Below are 18164 nucleotides of genomic sequence, written 5' to 3'. Positions count from 1 at the left end.
TAACTAAAGAAAGCATATCTAGAAAATTAAATGAGTATGAGAATAATGCTTCAACAAATAGAGAATAACGATAAATACATAAAAATTTAAAAAAGAATAATACAGAAATTCTTGAGTTTAAATGTGCAATAACAGTAATGAAAAAAATCACTAGAGAAATTTAACAGCAGATTTGAATTGGCAGAAGAAAGAACCAGCTACAAAGCATTAATCTCCAAAATATATAAACAGCTCATGCAGCTCAATATTAAAGAAACAAACAACCCAATCCAAAAATGGGCAGAAGATCTAAGTAGACATTTCTCCAAAAAAGACATACAGATGGCCAAGAAGCACATGAAAAGCTGCTCAACATCACTAATTATTAGAGAAATGCAAATCAAAACTACAGTTAGGTATCACCTCACACCAGTTAGAATGGGCATCATCAGAAAATCTAAAAACAACAAATGTTGGAGAGGGTGTGGATAAAAGGGAACCCTCTTGCCCTGTTGGTGGGAATGTAAATTGATACAGACACTATGAAGAACAGTATGGAGGTTCCTTAAAAAACTAAAAATAGAATTACCATATGATCCAGCAATCCCACTACTGGGCATATACCCAGAGAAAACCATAATTCAAAAAGACACATGCACCCCAATGTTCACTGCAGCACTATTTACAATCGCCAGGTCATGGAAGCAACCTAAATGCCCATGGACAGATGAATGGATAAAGAAGATGTGGTACATATATACAATGGAATATTACTCAGCCATAAAAAGGAACGAAACTGGGTCACTTGTAGAGATGTGGATAGATCTAGAGACTGTCATACAGAGTGAAGTAAGTCAGAAAGAGAAAAACAAATATCACATATTAACGCATGTATGTGGAACCTAGAAAAATGGTACAGATGAACCATTTTGCACGGCAGAAGTTGAGACACAGATGTAGAGAACAAACGTATGGACACCAAGGGGGGAAAAACCGCAGTGGGGTGGGGAGGGTGGTGTGCTGAACTGGGGGATTGGGATTGACATGTATACACTGATGTGTATAAAATTGATGACTAATAAGAACCTGCAGTATAAAAAAACAAACAAATAAAAAAGCTGTACTTTCACTTGAACTACCCACACACATACAAAAAAGAATCAGCTAACATGAAGATATATTTATTAAGGTTATCTAGTGGAACACAGAAATAAGGAAAGATACAGATGAATGAACACAGTTTCAGAGACCTGAGAGACACCATCAAGTATGCCAACCAATGTACAATGGGAATCTCATAAGAGTGGAGAGAAAGAGGCAGAAAGTTTATTTGAAGAAGTTATGGCCAATAAAGTCACAAATTTAGTGAATATAATTAATCTGCCCATCTACAAATCTTAATCAATTCCAATTGGAATAAACTCAAAGAATTATACACCCTGTTGCATCACAGTTGAACTGTCAAAACTAAAAATAGAATCTTGAAAGTAACAGGAGATAGTGACTCATCAAATATGAGGGACCTTCAATGAGAAAAACAGTTGAATTCCTTCCAGAAATCATGAAGACCAGAGGCATAGTATGGCAGTCAAATGGCTAAAGGAAAAAAAGACTGTCAACTAAGAATTCTATATCCAGCAAAACTATTCCTAATATATGAACAATAAATTAAGCTATTATCAGATCAACAAATGAGAGAAACTGTCACTAGCAGACGTTTTTTATAATAAATAATGAGAGAAAAAAAATGAGAGCCCTTCAGCCTGAATTAAAAAAAAAAAAAAAAGAAAGAAACACTAGACCGTGATTCAAACCTACATCAAAAGAGCACTGGTAAAGATAACTACATAGTTAACTATTAAAAAGAGTATAGACATTATGATTCTCTTCTCTGATACAGAAAACAACTACATAAAGCAATACATATAAAACTGTATTAATGGCTTTATCATGCATAAAGATGTAACCTGTATGGCAATAATACTATAAAAGAGGGGAGCAGAGCTATATTGGAGCAAAATTTTGTGTACTATGGAAATTAAGTAGATGTTAATTCAAACTAGATTGCTTTAAATTAAGATGTTAATTATAATCCCCATGGGGATTACATTTAGGTAATTAGGTAACTTTAAATATAATAAAGGAAACATGGAATTAAAATGGCACTGTAAAGTTAGGAAATCAGCCATAAGACTACCTCACTTCTAACGCCAGTTGCAAATTCAGGGATCCACAAGACTACTCTCAGCTTGATAATTCACTAGAAGCCCTCACAGAACTCACCAAAAGCAGTTACACTCACTGCTACAGTTTATTACAGTACAAGGCTATAGATCAAAATTAACTACGGGAAGAGACACATGGGGAAGAGTCTAGGAGAGTTCCAAATACAGAGCTTCCAGTTCTCCTCTCCCAGCAGAGTCATGGAGAGCATTGACTCCTAGCAACAGTGTGTGGCAGACAATATGCATGCATCACTGCCAACCAGGAATGCTCACTGGAGTCTTGGTGCCCTGAGTTTTTATTGGTGCTTTGTCACGTAGATGTGGCTGATTACATGTGGCTAATCTTTGCCTCCAGCCCCTTCAGAGGTCAAGCTGATACTTCATGACCCAAAATCCTCACAATAAATCACATTGTTACTATCTTCTGTGGCTCAAAGTCCCCACATAAACAAATACACTATTATCAAGCCATACAGTCCAAGGGCTTAGATATTATATCCCAGGAACTAAGGGCAGAGGCCAGATCTCTCTTTGGGTAAATTTTTTTTTTTCACACAATGTACTACACAACATCTATTTAACACAAAGGAAAGCAGTAAAGGAGGAAAAGAGAAATAAATGATATAATACACACAGAAAATATATAGCAAATGGATGACACAAATATAATCTTTTCAGTAATTAAATGTAAATGGAGTAAACACTCCAATTAAAGGCTGGGGAATGGCAGAATGATTAAAAACCATTACACAACTATATACTGTCTTCCAGAGACATACTTTAGATTCAAAGACATATAGATTGAGTATAATAAGATGGATAAGGTTATACCATGCCATCTGTAACCAGAAGAGGGCTGGTATGGCTATATTAATATCAGACTTCACTAATATCATAGTCTTTATGACAAAAAGTGTTACTAGAGACAAAGGAGACCTTATAATGATAAAAGGGTCTTTAGGAAAACATAACAGTTACAAACAATATATGCATCTAAATGTGGCCACGTGGTTGATTCCAGTCAATAAGCTGTTAGTGGAAGTAACATGAGTTATTCCCAAGCAAAGCATCTATAAAACTGTTGGCGTAAGTCTCCAGACATCTCACTTTTCTTTGTGCTGTAGAGGCCACCAAAGTTTAACACAGTGGGTTCTCCATTATTCTGGGTCTAGAAAGATAAAGAGGAATTTGGCAACTCTGCTATTTTCTCTGTATGAAATTGGACAAGTCAATTAACATCTCAGAGCCTCAACTTCCTTGAGTGTAAGATACAGATAATAATGTTTGGATATGTATCTAAAACTGTTAATACTTGTAAAGTAAGATATGCATATTCAAATATATAGGCGATAAGTACCATTTTTTAGAAAATTCTGTGGCCATGTTTTCCCCAACCTTTATGGAAATTCCTATAATTTTTACTTATCAATACATAGCAAGGCAAAAATATTAATTTCCAGCTTCCTCAAGTCTCAAAGTATCAGCTCTCTTACTTTAAGTCTACAATTTTTCTGGATACATGAAAAAAGAAGAAGAAAAAAGATTTTGAATCTAATGATGTCTAGCCCAAATTAAACCTTATGCAAGTACCTGAATGCACCAGCACACTTTTTGTGTTGTCTTAGCTCATTAATTAAAACAAAAAATTTAATAGTATATATTGTGTGTCTACTGAGTGCAGAGTCTACAAGACCCTGGGCATACAAAGACTCCATCCTTGCCTGGTAAGTTTCACCTTCTAAAGGGAAGCAGAGATGGCAAATACTAAACCAAAAATCGTAATGGAACTTAATAGCCCTGTGATAGAGGTAAGCAATGTGCTCAACTTCCTTCAGGAAGTGAATGTCTAAAGAAGTGCTATAGAGGTCTTTATTATGCATAACGACATGGAGATCGATAAAATGGTGTTTTCAGAGAAGGACAAAAAAAAAAAATCAAAGGGTTGAATATAAGCTAAATACTGGTATGTGAAAGACTGGTGAAAACTGATGCAACAGATATTCTTAGATTCCACATCACGTGGGCTTCATATTTAAGGTCACGGAGTGAAAGATTTTAAGCTTAAGAGTGATGTGGCTATATTTACATTTAGAAAAATCACTATGGTAACAGAGTGTAAGCCTTCCAGTCACGCATGCAACCTTTCGTTCATTCATTCACTCATATATGTATTCAAAGCATGAGTGACTATTTATTACCTCTTATTGCGTAGCTCAATGCAACACATGATGAAGGTACAATAAAAGCAAAACAAGCATTCATTCTCTCTCTGTTCATCCTCCTTTCTCTCTGCCCCTCCCTCTCTCTCACTGAGCTTATTGAGAAGTACCAAAGACTGACTGTAAACAAGGACAGATAATAAACTATTCAGTAGATGAATACAACAAATTACATAAGAAATTATGACAGTTTGAATAAATCTTTAGTAGTAGTATTGGAGAATATACTGGTGGAGTACTTTGGAGGTTGAAGTTTTGTGACATGGGGACAGATTGGAAGAATTCAGATACAACAGGCCGTATACTGTATGATTCCATTTATATGAAATGTCCAGAATAGGAAAATCCACAGGGAGGGAAATTAGATTAGTCATTTCCAGTGGCCATGGGGGAGGGGAAAGTGGAGTGTGACTGCTAATAGGTATGGGATTTTGGTGGGGGGGTAAATATTCTAAATTTAGATGGCAGTGATGATGCACAACTTTGTGATTATATTAAAAAACACTGAATTCTATACTTTCAAAAGGTGAGCTTTACAGTATGTGAGTTATAGCTCAATGAAGCTATTATGAAGAAAGAATGCTTTAAGTTTACTAGTGTTTGTATATACCATTTTAGGAATGAGTGTAATTATTACATATGTCTGCTGATTTTCCAGTATTATCACCAAATAACTCTTTAGGAAAAAAAATCTCTGGATCTTGAATATAATTCTTTTGTAAGTTGTCCTTTTCAAAGGAATGTCTTCAAGAGGACTTATGGCCTCTTGTGATTTGTCCTTACAGACAATATTTATTTTTGTTTTTTTAGGAAGAATAAAAGTATATAAATCCCCAAAGCTGGTTTTCAATTGGATGGTGATAAAACCTATACTATTTTTCTCCTTGCTGTGCAAATATTTTAAGCCATTCTAGTATGCTCTATGCAGTAATATTTCATTCACAATGTAAGATAATACCTGTCCAGAGCTTAGTTTTCCAAAGTTCTGGGTAGTCCTCCAAACTGCTATATATTTTAAGAACAAGTCTTTTATTAGAAGAGTTATGCTAATAATACTGAATTAGTTTGGGTTTTCTTCCCCAAAAATGAGTAAGAGATTTGGAGTTTTTACTAGCCTCAAAAAGTTATTTTCAAAGAAAGTGATATTTTTGCTTATATGCTTCAGTAACTTTAAATTAAGGCAGTGGGGAATTTAAAATGCTGGAAGAAAAGCTCAGCAAGAAATAACAATAAAAGACTAGCCACATGAAAGCACTGCAAGGGAAGCCAGTGGGATATAATTATTACTCACATTATTATGGTAGGTAGGTTATATGAGAGAGTGGTAACATCACATGGTAGGAAAGTCAATGAGGCCACGGGATGACAAATCATTAGGAAAAAACACATCATTTGCACCCGTTATTCTTTATGTATGTTTTTCACTTGAAGCACTGAAATGAAATTTAAATCAGTATTTCACAGGTGCCAATTTTGCCTTTATATAATATTTAGACCCTTAATTTTCCATAAAGTAAAAATTTGCTTAAATTACATACGAAAATCCTTATTTCTGTGACTGTATTGTTATGCATTTGTTTTAAATGCAGAAGTTTTTTTTTCTTATATCCATATACAGCAGAACCCAATTTTTTATTCATACTGAAATAATACAGGTACCATGTTTTAGAATAGAGAAACAGGGATACAAATGTGTAATATTCACATAGTAAAAAATGGACCTAAGTATTACTAACTGCTTTGAGAATTATCCTCTCACCATCCACACATAGAAAATAGGACAATATAAATGAACTGATGAAATGATAGCCTTCTGTCATTGGGCAACAGCTAGTGAATTCTGAAGGACAAGGGAACAAGAAAGGTGAGTCTCATACTTTCATGTTTGCCTCAGCTTACTGCCTAAGGCAGTTTCCAAATTTAGACAGAATAGAATGAAGAAAGATGAACAGAAACTCTAAACCTATGGAACACCTTCACATGAACAAACATACATGAAATGGGAAACCAAGGAGAGGAGAGGAGAGAGAGAAAGACGCAGGACAACATTACTTTACACCTTAAATATATACATTTATATGTCAATCATACATCAATAAAGCTGGAAAAAATTAGTATCTTTGCTAAGGATAGGCCAGGATAGAAATAACAACAGGAAATTAGTTAATGAGTTTTTCATCATTTTCTTTTGACATAGAGATCAGATGTGATCTGAAAATGGAAATATGTATCAAAGAAGTCTCTCTGGTAGTCTGGGTTTTCACTGTTTGTGCTCTTTTGGGTCTTTGATTCATCTTGAAACACAAAGTTTCCTGTGTAGAATTTATAAGAGCTGATGCGTCCTATCTTCTATCCCCTTAGCATCTGGAAACGCAACACAGGACTCAAAAGCTATTGTTGAGTGCAAGATTAGGTGATTAACAGCCACTCAGAATATGTGCCACTTCGTATCTTTCTTTGCTTGGAAGGTGAAGTTTTCCTATTGTAATGAAGACAACAAGCCCAAGTCTCGCTCTATTGCCAGCAGTGTGGCTCTGCACTGGAACTTACTTCTCAGCCCTCTGATATCTGCTGCAGGAGCATCAAGATGCCCAATGGATGGCTACTTGCATCTTGGCATCAAAGGGCAAAACCATGGGAGACAGCTGCTACCAGCCTCAACATCCTTTCCTTTCTGAGGATGAAAAACCAGCAGTAGGCATCTCGGGTGGCTTCCAGCCTCAAAAGCATGGACGCGAACCCGGAATGCTTTGTGTCATCTTGGTGTGCAAAACAACATAAGGCTAAACAGGTACTGTTAATCTGGTAGGCAGTTGTTTCCAGTGAATCTTTATTTTCTGAAGTAAAACGAGGAATTAAAATTAAAAAAAAAAAAACTATAACCTAATCCAAGCTTATGATGATTTTCCCCTATGCTTTCTTCTAACAGTTTTATAGGTTTTGCTATTACATTTAGGTCTTTAATCCATATTGAGTTAATTTTTGTATGTGGTGTGAGGCAGGGGTCCAGCTTCATTCTTTTGCATGTGATTAATCCAGCAACATTTGTTGAAGAGAATATTCCTTCCCCATTGAATTATCTTGGCACTCTAGTCAAAGATCAACTGACTGTAACTGAGAGGGTTTATTTCTGGATTCTCAATCTAGTCTATTGGTCTGTGTCTGTCCTTATGTCACCACCACACTTTTAATTAATGAGACTTTGCAGCCAGTTTTGAGAACAGGAAGTGTGAGTCTTCCAATTTTGTTTTTATTTTTCAAGTTTGGTTTGGCTATTCTAGGTTATCTTCTTTTATTAATTTTTTTTTTTTAATATGTAGTTCTAGTGGCTCTCAATGAGGGGTCATCTGTCCCCAGTTCCACGGGTATTTGGCAATGTCTGGAGACATGTTTGGAATCCTTATCTAAGTAGATAAAATAGTATCATTTTAATTTACTGAACTGTTAAAGTATGAGTTGCCTTCCATGAAAGCATCTGAACACGTGCTGAAGACAGTGCAATTCCTTGATGATGGGCACAGGGGACTTTGTCTTGGGACACAATTTCGTTGACAGAGCTATACACATGACTCACCTCCTTTTTTCTCTTTATAGGCTACATCTCCACTGGATATATTATAGATTTAAATACTTAACTTTCTGGGTGTCTGGGGAGTTGGCAGTTCTGAGAGTAGGAGGTCGTAGAGGTGGCCTGGTGGGGGTCAGTGACCTCACTGCTGTGTGAAAGCAGTTGGGACTTGAGTCTCCAGAGGTTGCTGTAGTGCCCCAACTCCTAGAACCCAGAGGAGCCAGCAGGTGAGTGTTGTAGGGGCAAAATGGTGGGTTGCTGTGGACTGGAGTTAAGGCCCTAGCCCTGGAATCCTGCCTCCTTCCCAGCAGAGAATCTGGACATTGCTGGTGCTAGCCCTGCAGCAGGCAGGCAGTTGGCAAACAGGGACAGCTGGCTATCACGCTCCCCCTCATCCTCTCAGACAGTGTCCCTCCAGGAGCAGAGGCTTCTGTTCAGAGGCACAGCCCAGGCACAAGGAAGGAACCACCCCATTTCTCATCAAGGGCTTAAATTCGGATGGCCCGGGCTCCTGCTCTCACAGTCCCAGCTCTCAATAAGGACAGATTCCTTGGCAAACTTCCATCTCCGTCTCCCACTGCCCCAGGGCCTTACAAGGTCTGGATCTGGCACAAGGGTCTAGGTGTTCTTCCAAGGGTGGAGGCCCAGCAGAGCTGGATACCTGCCCCAGGGATGCAGAGGGACCTCTCTGCACTCAGGAGTGACCATGATGGTCCTTGAGACCCACACTGCTTTTGGGTGTCAAGGAGACCGAAGTCTCAGCTTCCTGTAACTCTCTCAGCGTCAGAAAGAATGCACCCCACGGCAGAATATGGGAGATCCTAGTGGCCTGCAAGCTTCCAGACCCTGCCACGTGTGGGGATTGAGGGGGTCCCAGACTGGTGTATCTTCGTGGGTAATCTCAGGGTTCTATTATTTCAGCACTTGGGATCTAGGCCACATTGGTCCATAACGCCTCCACTTCATGGAAGGAGTTGTCATCTAGTTCAACTACAGGGTTATTCCTAATATACAAACATTATCATATTGTTCAAGGTGTTAGTCTGTGATTTGGAGGTCAAAGAAAGAGAGATCACCTTGAACTACAGACAATATGCAAAACTGTGTTTCCCTGCTCTCTTGGCAGAATTGCAAAATACATACTTGCTTTCATTGTGATGCACAACCTAATAGCAGCATTCAGAGATAAGTACAATACATTCAGATCCCAGCTGCATCCAATCATCAAAGGCTCCTGATATTTACCAAAAGAACCTGTCATTTACAAAACGAACAACTGGCTTATATCAGTTTATAACAGCCGATTACAAATATATAGACAGTCATAAGAAGTGTTTCACTTGACAGTAAATATCTCTGCTTTCTATTTCAAGATTTTACCATAGATTTTTAAAAAAGTATCAGGATTGTATCTATTTACATCTATCTGTAAATATGAACAGGTACATATGAATAGGTGTAAATATGAATAGGCTAGGCAGCATAGTAATCATCACAAAGAGCTAATTACCTACAATAATAAATGGTGGTACAAAAGAAGAGAAGAGGAAATGCATAACAGATTCAATGGTAGGACTTTTGCTTCCAACCATGATGCACTAACAAAGACTGGATTGTCCCAAGTGCTTCAAAATACTAGAAAACTGAACAGTAGGTATGAAATTATGATTTTCATACGTATGACAATACGTAAGACAGGTCTGTGATCTCTGAGTGAAGGGAAACAAAGGAAGTAAGCCTTGTGCAGGGAGGGGAAATGCAAACAGAATCCAGAGATCTTATTCTGTTGAAGAGATCAATATCAGAATTCAGGCAGCCTAATGCAGACAGAACTGGGGGGGCGGAATATTGGGAAAAAAGGAGTTACATAGATATTCAAAGGGGCCTCCTCAAGTTTTAGTTGAGTATTAATATGGCTATATATAAAAATAAATTACACAAGGGCAGGGAGAAAATTACTTGACATAGTAGGATTATCAATTCCTGGAGCTCACACAGGGCTGGGAAGAATTTATCTTCCCATCAGCCAGAATAGAAAGACCTCCTAACCCATAGATCATGCAAGGTTTGAGAGTTATTAAATTAATAATGGGGCTTAATTATGTCCACAGTAACAGCTGATCTGTACTCACTCTAACAAATTTTAAAGCAAGCCTTAAAAGGATTCAACTGATCCAAGTAATTTAATTGCATCCCAAGCAAAATCCAACACAATTTAGAGGAATACAACAAAATCCATGACTCAGATTCAAGATTCACAATGTTCAGCACTCAATCACCAATTACCAGGTGTATCAGTCAGTGAGTCAGTGTTCCACCAAAGGAGTAGAACCAGTAGGAAATCAACCTATCATATATGTAATTTATTTATTTATATCTTCACATATAGTGTTATATATAATAAATATATTTCACAAGGGATTAAATTATATAATTATGAAATCTGGCTAAGCAGTTTCTTCAAATTTGTTTCTACACATAATGCTGGAACCCAAAATTCCATAGGCAGGCAGGCAGACAGAAAGGGAAGCTTACAAACAGTCTGGGGTCCCATGTGATCAGAATGACACTCATGCCCATTCTTACTGCCTCTGACCCTAGAGACAAGGAAAATGGTATCTTGTATAATCCAGGACCATTTATCCCAGAGCTGACTACACACCGTTAGTCAGGAGTCAGAGAAACTGAAGGAATATCCAGGAGCAAAGGAAAGTCATTGAAGACCCAGCTGCTGCTTTACACCAACAGTGTCAGTCAGCAGATCACTAACAACATGAGTGTGCCACCAAATGGTTGCTGTCTCCATTTTGCCCCCCAACTCCAAAATCTATAATATCTACTGTTGCATAACAATATTACCATGAACTTAGTGGCTTAGAACAACACATGTGTCTTCTCACTGTTTCTCTGGGTCAGGAGTCCAGACTTGGCTTATCTGGATCCCCTGAAGAGATGCAGTCAAGGCGTCAGTGAGGGCTAGTTTCTCATCCAGAGGCTCTACTGGAGAAGGAGTCACTGTCCCACTTGTGTGGTGTGTGGCAACATTCAGTTCCTTGCAGTTGTCATATTAATAGCTTCAGGTTTTTTCCTGTCTTCTCAACTGGCGGGAGGTTATGCTCAATCTCTACAGTCTGACCATAGTTTCTCACCACGTGGGGCTTCCTAACATGCTACATGCTTCCTCACAGACAGAAAGAGAGACACAGAGAGAACTCAGAGAGAGACAACTCAAAGAGAGAGAGAACTCAAAAAGAGAGAACTCAGCAAGAGAGCTACTATTTTATGTAACATAATTCCATGTAAATAGTCATGTATATCTTGTTACCTTGGCTGTATTCTACTGGTTAGAAGCAAACCACAGGACTCATCCACACGGACAAGGAGGAGATCACACAAAAGCATGAACACTGGAAAGTGGTGATTGTGAGGGCTACCTCAAGAGTATCTCTATCACACCGCACATGCAAATGCATAGGAAAATATGGTTAATAATCAGAAGGAAAAACACAGTAAAAAGGCCAGATTTGATGGAGTTAGGAGATTAGGACATTTAAAAGAACTATTATCAATATATACACGTACTACATATATTCAAATGGCTAGAGGAAAAAGTGAACGTGGCTATGACCAAGAAACAAGAAACAATTTTTAGGAGTTGTATGGTTTCAGGTCTCACATTCAAGTCTTTAATTCATTCTGAGCTATTTGGGGGGGTATAATGTAAGCTAGTGGTCCAGTTTCATTCATTTGCATGTGGGTGTTCAGTTTTCCCAACACCATTTATTTGAGAAACTGTCCCTTCCCCATTGTATATTTTTGGCTCCTTTGTCGTTAATTAACTGTCCATATATATGTGGGTGTATTTCTGGGCTATTCTGTTCCATGTGTCTGTTTTTAATGCCAATATTGTACTGTTTTTATTACCACAGCTTTGTAACATAGTTTAAAATCAGAGAGCATGATGCCTCTAGCTTTGTTCTTCTTTCTCAAGATTGCTTTGTCTACTGGGGGTCTTTTGTGGTTCCAAAAAGATTATTTTTAAAATAGGAAGAAGATCTATTCTAGTTTTGGACTTTTTAGTAGGCTAAAATTTACTTGAAACATATTTGCCATTCATATTAAATTTAATTTCTAACATAACAGAATCTCAGATTATTAGTATTACCAAAAAACTCCTTTGGAGAACATCCTGTCCACTAATATAATTCAAATTAATATATCCATTGCCTCTTTATCTTCATAAAATTGTTTCTTCAATTGATGTAAAAAATGTATGGCTGGTTTCAATTTGTAGTTTTGATAACACTACATCTACATCTCTTTTTTTAAAAAACTATATTGTTATTATTTCTTTTAGTAGATGAGTAAGTGAGAATTCTAGAAGTAAATCATTTGCTCCTGCCACATGTTTGGGGAAAGAAATAGATTCAAATAAGTCTGTATGACACTGAATCCTGTGCTTTTTCCAGAACACTGTTTTACATCACTGCTATGTCTATCAAAGCAAAACAACTGTATAAATATGTTCTCACAAAGACAGTTACTTGCATGCTGTACAAGTATAAATGCTTCATATTTCCAATTAATATTGGTCCAGCAAACACTTACTGAGGGTCCATAATGTTCAAGCATTACGCTAATCCCAGTAGTTCTGCTTTATGCCTTTGACTAATTTAGAATTTGTTAATGTCCAACTTAACTGCAGAAGTACCAGAATCATAAGACATTTTGAAAAATTAACTCACAACCCTCTTAAATAATTTAGTGGCTCATTACTTAATGGAATATCTTACTCAGCAAGGAAAATTTGATCAAATGAATCATGAGATAAGACATCATATATGTCCCATTTTCCCTAATGATAATTTCTAACACTTTAAGTTTTCAAATTCTTTTTGATTTCTTATTCTGATTATCTATTCTTTCAGTGAAATAAGATTAAAAAAGGTGAAACTGAAGCTCAGGGCTGTATGTGATTTGCTATCCATCACAATATACTTTAATGGTTGGCTAAACAAAAGTAAAAACCCAGATTCCATGGGCCTTAACCCAATGAGATTTTTACATTTACTCCACAGAGACATGATTTCTTAGGGAAATGGATCATCTTTTTATTAAAATTTCTTTAATGTCCCACAGGTTTTGCAGTTTTATATATACTGATAATTGAACTTGATTCTCATATCTAGGTTCGATCTTACTATGGTGTCAAGTAAAAAAAAAAAATCTTCAATAAAGAACTTTAAAAAAGAAAATAAAACCTTACATCCACCAGTAGGTATTTCACTTTTCATAAATAACACTTTGGATAACTGAATTTATTTAATTTTAGACACTTCCATCATTCAAAAGTTGTCATCTATAAATATCTAAACAAAACAAGAAAGTAGTAATATTTCTCTCAAGTCCTTATCTCAAACATGTCATAGTACCTATCAAGAGATAGCTACAACACTGTTTGACTATCACATTATAATTTAATGCACAGACTTTGGTATTTTAAATATAATGAATAGTCCTAGAATATTGAGTTCCTGGAATTAAATACCAAGAACAAGTATAAAATAGTATTTCTGAGATTTTAATTGTTAAATATTTTTAAGTACATAGAAAAATTCATTGATGAGTTTGACTTCTTATGCTTACAAATTTTTATTGTCATAAATCTCTTTTTCGATGAATAGACTTTTGAATACTTTGAACAAAGCATACACAGACTTAGAGAATACATTTTGATGTGGACTACATATCTTTTTAAATTTTAAACTGTGGTAAAAATGACATAACATAAAATTTACCATCTTAGCCATTTTTAAGTGTGACAGAACCTCAAAGAGATATTTGTATACCTACGGGCATAGCAGCATTATTCACAATAGACAAGAGATAGAAACAGCCCAAGTGTCCACTGATGTATGAATGAATGAACAAAATGTGTTATATACATACTGTGGAATATTATTCAGTGAACAAAGAAGAAATACTGTACATGCTACAACATGGATTAACTTTGAGGACATTATGCTAAGTGAAATGTTAGTCACCAAAAGACAAATCGTGTATTTTTAAAATAAGAATTTAGGACTTCCCTGGTGGCACAGTGGTACCAGGGGACCTGGGTTTGCGCCCTGGTCCAGGAAGATCCCCCATGCAGCAGAGCAACGAAGCCCGTGTGCCACAACTACTGAGCCTGCACTCTAGAGCCCGCAAGCCACAACTACTGAAGCCCGCGTGCCTAGAGACCGTGCTCTGCAATAAGAGAAGCCACCGCAATGAGAAGCCTGCGCACCGCAACGAAGAGTAGCCCCTGCTCACCGCAACTAGAGAAAGCCCGTGCGCAGCAACGAAGACCCAAAGCAACCAAAAATAAATAAATTTATTTTTTAAAAGAATTTAATAATATTATTTGAATGAGAAAAAAAGTTTACATTTTCCATTGAGTTCGCTTTATGTTGCCTGAGATTGTGCAAGCATTACTGTAAATCCATTATTATGGGATTCTCAATTTAAGCCTACGGACGAAAGGCTTTTTACATACAAAAATAATTTGCTTTTTTGGGAAGATCTCATTAGGTAGCCAGTTTGTGATAAAGTTAAAATTTTGTTTATAGATTATCTGGTATTTGGCAATGAGGCTGCATGCAGCAAAACTCCTGGGGACTGTCCTCCTCCTGCTCTGAGGATTCCAGCAGGGGACGGGTGTGTGTGTATGTGCGTGCAGAGTCTGTAAACAAGTGATGCTTATTGGTCAATAAGTTCATTTGTTATAGTCCAATAATTAATGTCATGCCACTACTTCTATACTTTTCTCTACATTGAACAATATGTCACTGACATTAATGCAGGTCTCACATTTTATTTTTGTAGACTGGCTAAAATAGATAGGCAACCTGAGGAATGAATTCTTTGAACAACTTGAGAAGTAGACAACACATTTTTTGAACATGTATAGATTTTGAAAAGAAGATAAATATACAGAAGAACTGAAGAAATAATCTAAAGTTTCTACTGAAATATGGAGTGAGCAAAATTTTCTCTAAATCTAGCAAAGGGAAGATTTAATAGTTTGCTTCTCTTGTAACATGAACTTAGTAATTGTGTGAACAATATGTACTCTTAACAATCTGTAACAATCTGTATTTCCATCAATGCATTCATTCATTCTTACGTTCATCAAATATGTACTGAAAAGCTGCTTTATGCTAAACACTCTGCTGGAAACTACGTTTAGAAGGTTGCAAACCTCATGGAGTTTACAGGTTAGTAATCTATTATCAATATTGAAACTATTAAAAGAGGAATTAAAATGGCCCAACTGTCTCCATATAATGTGCTTCATGCGCCTCTTGATGTTACCCATAATTCTACTTGTGCCCATAAAAGAAAATTGTGACTTTATAGTTTTAGATGAATTTCAGCTCTAGCAATCTTTATCATTTTCCCTCTGCTGGGGAGCTCTTAGTCTTCTGAAGGCTTTAAGTTGCCAAATTTTCACACTGTAACCATCTGGTCTCTGTAGTCCAGATGTTGAATTCTCATCTTGAATGTCTAGCAATGGAACAGGTTGAGTGTTAATTCACTCCCTCTTTCAATGCACAACGATTCATCAGTAAAATGTTTATCCATTTCATGTTGGTGTTTCTGTCTTATTACTATTGTTGGGTTATTGCAGAAGACCTTTTATCCTAGGAGTTCTAAACAGATATGATTTTCCACCGTATGTGACGGAGCAAGAAACAGCAGGGTAAGTGCACAGAAAATGTATTGCAGGCCAGGGAAGCGGAGTCCAATTCCTCATAGCACTTCTGACTCTGCTACATAATTATGCAGCGAAACTAAACAAGAGATGAGCCTAAAATCATTAGACACATGCTATGTAAGAAGAGTTCTTTGCTGAGAGTAAAACAAATCATTGATTAGATTTTGTGTGTGTGAAATCAACACTGGGTAACATTGATATTTTTGTTGTCATTTGGAGTTTTTTGTATATTTGTTTGTTTTCTTAACCATTTTCTTTTGTATCAAGACAACCTTTTCTTGTAACACCTAAAAGTAGTAAAACATAGAATACAATTAATATTTGTATAATTAAATTATCCTTTTCCTCAATGAAACATTCCACTGGGAAATTCTCCTCAGGTTCAGAAATGTTTTTGTTTAACTTTTATTTATAAAAGTTTTATAAACTTTTATTTATATTTGTTCCTCCCTAAAATGAGGAACAAATGCATCATTATCATGACAGACAAAAAGTAAGAGAAACAACTGGAGGAAAAATACATTATTAATGGAATTCACCTACTTATTCCAATCTAAACCTTTATCAATCTCCTCAAGAACAGGATTTCAGATAATGCATAAAATTCCACCACTAAAACTAAAGCTAGAAGCCTAATTATATTTGAATATACCCTGTGAGATCTCTCCCATGACTTACTTTCCAGGGTATTTCTGTATTAATTTTTATTTATTATCCCTCTATCACACATTTTTATCTGAAAACATGGGAGAAAAAAATAATAAAAGAAAAGCACATCTTCTTGAAAAGTCTTCCAGGCTTCATACATTTCACTGAGGAACTGGAATGTGCAGTAACTGGTAGCTTCTGTAAATATCTGCATTAATCAATTACCCTGTGCCTGACAACTTATGGATTGAAATAGCTCTTTTCACTTTTTGAAATGTTTGATCAGTTTATTTGAAACTTATGAGTCTAATTAGTATTTCAGAACTATATCACTAATTGAATCTTGAATCTTACTTTTCCCAGAAGAAAAGGTGTAACTGTTGTTGATTATTATAAAATAATTATACCTAACAAAATTAGGTATCAGAATTTGAATACAGCTCTGGACGCAGTATGAATATATATGCTCAGGATGAAATGTCTCCATTCCTTCTGAATATTTTAAAACCACTATTTTACTGCTGAGGATCTGCTGGATGATCTCTGCTTTCATAGGTTAATGCACAGATTGGGTAATCAAGTCAAATACAAATTTGTCTGATTGGTCAGAAATGCTTCCGGTAAGGCAGCAGAAAATAATAAAGGCTAATATAAATAGCTATTACTTGAAGCACAAAATATCAGCTTCTCTTGACAGTCACTTTCTAGACTGGAGGGTCCTTTCTTGTGGGTCTTCACAGAGGCTTATATTGGTACTAAATCTCACTAAAATGAAAGAAAAATAAGGGCCCCGTGGCAGGGATAGATTTGGGCACTTCTTTTTAAAGGGAATGTGCGTGTCATCATTATGATCCATGGATCTGTACGTGTCTATTGATAGGACACCTTGCCATCTTAGTATGAATTTAATTTCAACACACTAGAGATTAAGGATAGTTTAGATGTTATCATTTACACATGGGTAATGCAATCCCCAGAGGCTTATCTATAACCTTTGTTGCCATCGACATAGTGTAGTGACGGAACCCACAGACTCTTGAATGATGCTGCTTTAATACAGAGCTTTGCTCCACCACTTGATCAAAGTCTGTAATCATTTTGTGTCTCAGTTTTCTCTGTTATCAAATTGAGATAACAGTACTGCCTTATAGGGTTGTTTAGAGAATTAAATGAACTTTGTATTTAAAGAACTCAGAAGTGGACCGGACACATGATATTTTATATGTGTTTTGGTTATTGCTATTATATACAACACCCGAGTTACAGCAGACGTGTGATTCCAGCTGAGCCACCTGATTCAGGCTCTGCCAATATTTACAATGCAGAGCTCACTTCAGCCACGGTGATTGGTCGAGTTGTGAGGGGGGACATATATTTTCTCTCTTTACAATCGTCCAAGTGTAGCCATAGCTCAAATTTGTTTAGGTCCCTCCACTTACAGCTCTAGATTAAGTCATATAGTCATCGCCTTGATAATATAAAGCTTCCACCATGATAGCAGGTTCTCTTCGAGCTGCCTCGCAAACTAGAAACCACATTATTCCCCCTAAATCCTTGGTTCTCAGTGTGGAGGACACACTTTCAGATCAGTTCTTCTAACTTCCTGGTGAATTTTGCCATAGGGAGCTTGCTGACTATTACCTACAGCATTATCTGTTAGGCTTGGGTTAGGCCAATAACCACGTTACTTTAATAACTTTGAAATTCAAAGCAAAGGAGTTGAGAGTCTCAGCTCCTTTAACCTGGAGGCCTATATAAATTCATGG

This window comes from Tursiops truncatus, chromosome 9 (assembly GCF_011762595.2).
Source record: "Tursiops truncatus isolate mTurTru1 chromosome 9, mTurTru1.mat.Y, whole genome shotgun sequence".
In the NCBI taxonomy this organism is placed as follows: domain Eukaryota; kingdom Metazoa; phylum Chordata; class Mammalia; order Artiodactyla; family Delphinidae; genus Tursiops; species Tursiops truncatus.
Note: the sequence above shows the minus strand (reverse complement) of the source record.